Source organism: Pinus tabuliformis, chromosome 4_1, assembly GCF_031772625.1.
Source record: "Pinus tabuliformis cultivar Carrire ecotype Pingquan chromosome 4_1, CPIR1, whole genome shotgun sequence".
In the NCBI taxonomy this organism is placed as follows: domain Eukaryota; kingdom Viridiplantae; phylum Streptophyta; class Pinopsida; order Pinales; family Pinaceae; genus Pinus; species Pinus tabuliformis.
Genome location: NC_142303.1, coordinates 445,999,378 through 446,006,253, shown reverse-complemented (window position 1 = coordinate 446,006,253; position 6,876 = coordinate 445,999,378).

Here is a 6,876-nt window from a genome sequence, read left to right as displayed (position 1 = left end):
GTTCAATACTATAGCAGAGTCTAGGAGTCCACCCTCAACACTACAATGGAGGGGGTATTTATGCTCAAAATTCTAAAAAAAATATCTTAGTGAGATAATATCTAGGATGAGTAATAATAGTTTACAAGTAAAAATAGAAACAACTAGTCTTCTTCAGTAACTCTGCGTTGGCTATCTGTCTTAACTGCTCCTCTTTAATTCTGATCTGCTACTCTTTGTCTGCTTTGATACACTTTAATGCTGATCTGATACTCTTTAATGCTAGTTTGATACTCTTTAATGCTGGTCTGATACACTTTAATGCTGATCTGACCCCTACTCACCGCTGTATGGTAAAATAAAACTACTAACGTGTCTTCTGATCATCTTTCCTCTGGAAATTCATGTCTCTGAAGGTCCACTAGTTAGGGTAGAAAATATCCCTGTATATCTTTATTTCTTTCTTCTACAAGCTCGGAAGTCCCTCTGTTTGGTTTAAACTGCGTTTAAAGAGGAAGAAACTGTAAAATGGCAGGTTGGTTGAGGCCACGAGCTCGTTGTTGGAGTCTTTTCTGGTCAGGAGGCGGTTGAGACTGAACTATGAACTCGGTCAATTTTATGCCCGGAGCGCTGTTTGCAGCGAAATATAGCAAAAAATGATATTTTATCCTTTTTATTTGACAAAATAAAGTTTTGGCAGGAATTTTTTATTTGATTGGGAGGATGACGTAAGCAGTACGGATGACGTCAACGGGAGTACGCGGGAAAATGATGTGGCGGATGACATGGTGGGTGATGTCAGAAAAGGACAGATGACGTCAGCAAAGGGTGGTAAGCGGTTTTGCCCGCACCACTTTTCGGGTCAAGTGGTTTCGGGCGGAGGGCGAGCGAGCAGGCTGGATGAGCGACGCGTGGCTTTGGTACGGCGGAAAACCGCCGGCCAATTGCGTGTTAAAATTTGGTCAAAAGGTGGTTGCAATATGGTTTATCAACCGTCGGATGAGAGAGCGTAGATCGGATGGCTGACGGGCTTTGAACATGGTGGGAGTTTAATTTACGGGCCGGCATAATAAAATATGTCTTTTAATAGTTTAGGTGCGTTTTGATTAGTTTGGGACTTGGTTATTAATCAACCCAAATGGTTCATTAATTCCTTTGGTGCGCAGAGAGGGTTCTTAATAAGTTTCAAATAAACTTATTAATTCCCGACAAACATGTTTATGGTTATATTTCAACCGGGGCGGGGATATATTAAAATCGGGGTTATATATATATATATTTACATAATACGGGATAAGGGTAATTTTGTATGGGATTTATATAATAAATGTTAAAAATTAATATGAATTTTGAAATGGAAAGCGCTAAGTTATAAAAACAGTTTATATATTTTTTAAACTTAGGCTAAAGAGGGAATGGAGTTTATATGAGAAATGCTTGCCATTTTCCTAAGTAAAACAGGGGTTTCCTCAGGCAAATGTTATGAAATGGAATGAGTGGCTTTTTAGTGATATTAAGAACAGATCTTAATATTTTTAGGGGGAAAATTAGTAAATGATTAGGGAAAAATATGAAGGGGAGTTAGTGAATGTAAGCTTGCCTCGCTTGAGCTGCATCAAGTATAATGTTCACCATGGACTTGTGATAGAAGTGAAAGTTAACACATTTTTAGAAACATAATCCGTCCCAGGTATCATTCTGCAACATCATCTGCCTACCCTGCCTACTTTACCCTAGCAGTTTTTCTTCCTTTACTTGGGCGCACTTAGACTGGCAGACCCTCATCAACTTTTCTTTTCTTTGCATGGCAAGCCTACCTAAGTCTACACGTATTACATCCAAGGGCTCAGATTAAACTGTTGAGCTCCTTTGCTTCTCTACCTATCTACTTATCTGCCAAGATTAAATAGTTTGGTCAGATTTTATTCTCTATCTCTAAGACAGGAAATTCAAATATGGACTAGCCAAGATTAAGCTGGTTGGCCATTCATCCATTGTGGCATAAATTAACGAACTGCACACAATGCTTATTACAGAAAATAAAAAAGTAGTGGCATTTTGGACTTGAACACTTTCCTGGTCTTTCTTTGTTTGGGGTTCATTTCTTTCACTTTTTTGACCATTTTATTCCTTTTACCCTTTGATTTTTCTTTTAGGGCATACCCTCTTTACATTTTTTACATTTTTTGATTTTTTTTGATAATATGGAAAACCTTTGCAACAAGGAAAGGGATGAACATATTACAGAGCTCAACAACTCAATCATGAAATATGACACCTATTGGTATAGGAGCATAATAGTGGCTCCACTTGGGGATGGCTTTCCCTGGTGGAAAGTCAAGAACAGCAGATCAGATGGCCTTTTGAATAACTTTTACTGTGCTTTGAAATTTCCTTCTGCTGGTTGCTTTATTATATGTATGACAGCACACTTGTGAAGCTTAGGGCCTTCTCTTCGGGCTTCAACTGCAGCAAGTTACTATCCAATCCAAACTGTGACATTATTAAGGATATAGTTTGTAAATGTTAGAGTTAGAATACATTAAAAAACTAGATCAAAGTAATGTTTCAACATTCGGCCATTCACTGGTCCTTCTTCTGTTTCTATGCCATCCAGGCTCTTTAGAAAGTAAGTATTGTTCCCTTGCAATGCCTGGATGATAAATTGCCCTTTCCACAGGAAGTCAAACTTCCCATGTTTTCCTTTGTCTTCTCTCCTGGAATCCCACCTTAGAACTTTGTCTCCAAGGTAGAAGTCTTCTGCTTTGGTCCTTTTATCAAATATTTTCTTGAGTTTCGCTTGTAACACTTGGGATCTTTGGTGCACCTCTTCTCTGGTCTGCTACAAATGGATGGTTTGATTTACTCTCCTTTGAATGTCATTGGGTTCCACCTAAGCTTCTTGTAGTAATTTCATTACAGGAACTCCTAAAGATGAAGGAAACACAACCTCCATGCCATAGACTAATTCATAAGGGCTAGTTCCAATAGATCTCTTTGTAGTAAGTCTGTCTACCCATAGTGCATTTGTAAGTTTCTTGTGCCAGTTTTTCTTGTTCTCTTCTAATAATTTCTTAATAATATTAATCAGGCTTTTATTGGAAGATTCAGCTAGACCATTACCTTGAGGGTAATAGGCTGTGGAATGGCCTAAAGTGATATGGTATTTGTTACAGAAATTTATCATTTTCTTGGACTTGAAGGCAGCAAAATTATCGGCTATGATCTTTTCAGGATAACCAAATCTGGATAGTATGTTGGTTTCTAAGAATCCTATAATCACTGTATCATTGGCTTGTCTGGAAGGAATGGCTTCTATCCATTTGGTGAAATAGTCTGTGGCAGTGAGGATCCATTTATGTTGGCCAGAAGAGGGAGGGTGTATTTCTCCAATGAAGTCCAAACCCCATTGTTGAAAGGGATTTTTAGTGGAAATTGGTCTTAAGGGTAAGGGTAACAGTTTCCTTTTGCCTTCAAAAATTTGGCATTTGTGGCAAGCAGTGACAAACTTCTTTACATCAGCAAACAAGGTTGGCCAGTAAAATCCAGCCCTTAGGATTTTGTCTGCAGTTGATTTCCAGTAAAGGTGTCCACCACAGTCCCCTGCATGAAATTCTTTGAGAACTTTGTCAACTTCTTCTTTTATTAAAAAATTCAATAGAATACTTTCATGATTTTTGCAAAAAAAGAGCATTATCTAAAATACTGAATTTTGAAGCTTTCATCTTTAAAAACCTTTTCTTTGTTCTGGATAATCCTGGAGGAGCCTGCAGGTTTAATAATACATGAGTTATATCAGCATACCAAGATGATTCTAAGAAGGCCTGGCTGATTTGTGGAGTTGCCATCTCCTGTTCATTATCCAGTTCATTAATATCCAGGGCTTGAAAGTTTGTTTCAGTCATGAGTTTAGCCAATCCCTGTCCTTCTATGAGCTTTGTAGGTTTTATTTCAATATCATACTCCAATATATTAGCTATCCATTTACCTCGTTTGCCTTCAATTCCATCCTAAGTCAGGATGTCTTTGACAACAACATTTGGTACATAAGCTATTACATGGGAGTACAATATATAGGCTATGAAGTCTTTAATAGCTTTCACAAGTGCAAAATCCTGTTTTTCCATGATTTTGTAATTTAGAGGTGCATCTCTAAGTGCTTTACTAAAGAAGGCTATGGGTTTCTCACATCCTTGATCATCTTTTTGCAGTAAAACAACTGCTATAGTGTGTTTTGATGCAAATGAAAAAATTATGAAGTCACTATCGAACTTTGGACTTGTAAGGACTGGTGTTCTAGTCAAAGCCATTTTAATTTCTTCAAATGCTTGTTTGGCTTCTACTGTCCATTTAACCTTCGAATCCTTTTTTAACATATTGTTCATCAATCTAATTAATTCAACCAAATTAGATATGAATCTTCTCAAAAATTTAATCTTTCCTAGGAAAGCTTGAAGTTCTTTGACATTTCTAGGGTGGGGCATTTGCAGAATAGCTTCTATTCTAGCAGGATCAATTCTGATGCCATCTTTGGAGATGATATGGCCTAACAATTTGCCTTCTTCTAGACCAAACAAAGACTTTTTAGGATTTAATGAAATACCATACTTTCTGCATTTTAAAAACACTTGTCTCAAATGATCTAAATGTTGCTGATCTGATTTGGAAAATACAGTGAGGTCATCTAGATATATAACCAGAAAATCATGAATTTCTTTTGCAAAAGCTATGTCCATTGCTCGTTGAAAGGTTGCCTCTGCATTCTTAAGTCCAAATGGAATTTTAACATATTTGAATGTACCCCATGGTGTTGTAAATGCAGTCTTTTCCTGGTCATCAGGATGAACCAGAATCTGATTATAACCTGAAAACCCATCCAAAAGTGAAATCCTAGAAGCACCTACTACTCTTTGTAAAATATGATCCATCTTAGGTAAAGGGTAATTGTCTTTCAAAGAAACCTTTTTTACATTCCTTAAGTCAACACATAATCTGATTTCTCCTGTTTTCTTCCTAGTATGCACTAAATTAGACACCCACTCTGAAAATCTGATTGGAGTAATTATCCCTGCATCATGCATTCGTTTGGTTTCTTTTTCAATTAAAGGAAGCAGTACAGGGTTCATTCTTCTGAGATTTTGTTTGAATGGTTTTTTATTTTCCTTGAGGGGTATTGTATGTTGAATTATAGAGGTGTCATAAGATTTCAGGTCTTCATAGCTCCAGGCAAAAACATCCTGGAATTCTTTGATCAGTTCAACATACTTAAGATTTTTATCAGGAGGCAAAGATTTGGATAGTTTTACCATTTTTGGATTCTCTTTAGTTCCTATGTTGTAGTCTTCAATGTCTGTTTTTAGAGGTTCTATCTGGGGTTTTTTTGGAATATCGTTGAAATTAAAGAGATCTTCCAAAGGAGTTAATCCTTTGGGCAAATGATTGTCTTTCAAATTGATAACTTCAGATTCTCTTTCAATAATCTCATCAACATCTATTTCTTTAAGATCCTATATTTCCTTTTTGGTGAATTTCGTTGGATGAAGCATTTGAGTTGCATTTTTTGCTGAAATGTTTGTTTCTATCTGATTTGTTAGATCAAACTCACTAACTGTATCTACATCTATGTTAGTGCTAGAAAATTCTTCTTCTAGGGTTAAAAAATTGTTGATCTGATTATCACTGTCAAACACTTGCCAGTGCTTTACATTATCATGTATGGCTGGCCTGTGTCTAATCTCAGCTGTGAATTGATGATTTGGTTAAAATGGTAATTTACAGGTGCTGGCAAACATTGCCAGGCTATGAGCTTGCAAGTTATGTTTTCTTGGGATTTTGGCAAGCTGAGTTTCTAGAAATGTATTGAGGATCTCTATAGCTGTTCCTCTGTACTCTCTTAATCTGGGATTATTTGTTAAGAACTTCCTTTTTATCTGTTGAATGATTAAATTAGAATCTCCTGGGACTGACACTCTAGTTGCTCCCAATTTCTTGACCAGTTTAAGACCTAGCAATAGAGCTTCATATTTAGCCATATTATTAGTGCACCTAAAGTTTAACCTGTAGGCATGGCCTTTAGCATGATTGTTTTCAATATTGTGCACCCAGACTCCTGCTCCTGCTCCTAATTTGTTCACAGAACCATCAAATTCTAAGTACCAAAGGATTTCATGTTCATAATTAGTATCTGGAGTTTCAGGGATCTGTTCAATAGGGAGATCTGGTTTTTCAATTTTTTCTGGTTTATCTGATATTTCATGATTTTCAGAAATTTCTTGGATTCAGACACTAGACCTTTCATTTGCAATTTTTTCTGTTTCATCTGCTAGAACTTTTATTTCATGTGGGGGATCAATTTCAACATTGTAAAGGATAAAAGAATCCATATCTGAATGTACTGAGTAGATAGGGAAATTTTGAGGTTTATCTTGACTACTTACTACATACTTCATTAAGGTTTCTCTGTATAGTTTCTTGGGTTGACCAAACATTGAAATAGTAGCATAAGCTATGTCTAACTGTAGAGATCCTTGAAGCTTTGCACCCCAAGATCTAGATAATAACATGCCATACTTTGGTGGAATATCAGCTACTACTATGTCCATTAAGATGGTTTTGGCAGGATATTGGACTAGTGACACACATAAGTCTTTGATTAAACCCAAACATTTGACCTGACTTGAATCAAAAGAGAAAAGGTCTTTATATGGCCTAGTGATGTCAAGGTCTAACCTCTCCATTACAGATTTAGGCATTAAGTTATGGGAAGCACCAGAATCAAACATGGCATTATGAAGTATTTTATCATGTATGTTTAAACCTACATAGAAAGGAGGAACTTCTCCCTCTACTGTTTTTCCATTTACTCCAGGGCCAAATATCAATTCAGGCTGGTCATCA